Raw genomic sequence first — 2,115 nt, forward strand, 5'->3', positions numbered from 1 at the left:
TATTAACAGAAGCTTATATTTGGGGAGAGAAATGCGTTTCGAGAGGCGACTTTTTATTTAAGCGCACGTTTAAGCGACTTATTACTATTTACAATGTGAACACGCCAGATCAGCTGACGAGTTGGCAGGCCTTACGAAAACAGCCAGAACCAGGGGAGGGGAGAGTGGACCGGGCTGGGGAGTGAAACAGCTGAATGTGTACACCATTTTGGTTGTATGAAAGAAGGAGGAGGGATAGAGCGAGTTACCTAATCGCCACTCTTGCCTTGTAGAGACAATATTAAACGCCTCACACTGACACAAAATGGGAGCGGTCACAGAGAACCCGGAAATATTTGTATATTTGTGGCTACAAAGTACAAACACAAATATGAGCGCTGTTTATGAAAGCTGGCGTGCTTGTACCTCACCACTCAGACCAGCTGCAAATGGACGCTGCCCTGTTGCTGTCGTGTTTGTATTTGCAGTGGGCGCAAGCGACACGTTTCACATAGCTGTAAATGCTAGTGAAGCTAAATACAGCCAAATTATTCCAGTCATTTCTTAGGTAACCTATTTTATGCTATCTGAAAATTAAGAAAATATGTTGTTGGTGGCCTGTTTTTCGTGGTCTATAAGTTAGCCTACTTTAATCTTTAACGATTTTAAATTAAAATCAACATTATTAGCCTGCCGTTCATGTTTAACTTTAATCCCAGTTAATCAACAGCATAGTAGTGTCATATGGCATTGGTTGACTGTTAAATTAGGAAACTGCAAGTATGTTTCCTATGTGTATGTCACAGATTTATGTAGCATGGACTGTGTTTAAAACTTTACTGTTACAAGAACAACAGCTTACAGTTTCTTTAGAAAAAAAGTAAAGCCTGCTATAATAGTATGCGCTTATTTTCTATAGCTAGTTGTCTGGTTTTACTGTATTTTTGATAATACAGTAAAAATAATACTTCCTGGCTTGTTGTGAATCCTTTTTTTAATTAAAAAGATGGATATTGCCATTATATGAGCAAACAATATAACATGGTCGAAAAGGATGAGATAACTAAATAATGGTGCGTGCCAGTCACATTGCTTTTAATGTAATGTCAAGAATTTTCAGCACTGAAATATATATAAATGTTAAATGAAACTAATAAATTATTAATATTCTGCATCATTTGACGGAAACGCTATAGGCTTTCTGTATTAGCAACAGTAATGGCCTGTTCGTTAATTATAGTTTTCAAAAAAGAAAACAAGAAAATGGTTTGTCATTTTCTTTATCAATGCAGGTACACGGTTATTAACATTGTTATTAAAGCGATGATTATAATATTACATATCAATAATAGATTGACCTAAATAAATGCGTTTGCAAAGTATATATTATATATATTATATATTTTTTATCGTATCCAAAGTCGGTTTGTATACAACGGAGCCTGTGATAGCATTTTTTACTGATAGACTATTTCACCATTTAAAGTAGACAGTTTCTGTTAGAATAGACATTACTAAATGTGTCGTAAATGTCGATGTACAATAAATTAAGTGTTACTATGAAAGTTTGGGTAGCTGCCCTCTAGTGGCATTAAATAGCCACTGCACTCTAAACTCAAAGTGAACAGGACTTGCTTTGAGTTCGGAGTGTAACTCAGACTGTCTGCTCTGTGAATGCATCGTCTGCCCGCTCTTTAGTAATGTAACAAATATGTGTCAAAAGAGCCACTCGAAATCTGCTGGAACTACCAGCTACGATTAGGCCGCTGTTATTAGATATACCCCATTAACTACAGATTATGTCAGCTTCAGCAAAAGATATATTCCATATCTGTTTATAAGTTACAAAACAATTCATAAATGATTAAACTATTTCAATTTCAGGATAGAGCACAATTTCTGTCATTTCTATATGTGAGATAAATACAAGGGGGTTATACAGGCCTGCCTATCATTTGACATGGACTGTCCTGAAAACATCTACATTTTAAAAGTGGAAGATTAATTTCCATAGATATTAGTTTATACATGACATTAGATGAAAAAAATTGAGATTGTAGTGTCATATGTGAGTAAGAGTGCAAATCAAGAATGGTCAGGGTGAGGGAGGGGCTGGAGGCTGTTTGGAGGGGAGCC

This window comes from Brachyhypopomus gauderio, chromosome 2 (genome assembly GCF_052324685.1).
Source record: "Brachyhypopomus gauderio isolate BG-103 chromosome 2, BGAUD_0.2, whole genome shotgun sequence".
In the NCBI taxonomy this organism is placed as follows: domain Eukaryota; kingdom Metazoa; phylum Chordata; class Actinopteri; order Gymnotiformes; family Hypopomidae; genus Brachyhypopomus; species Brachyhypopomus gauderio.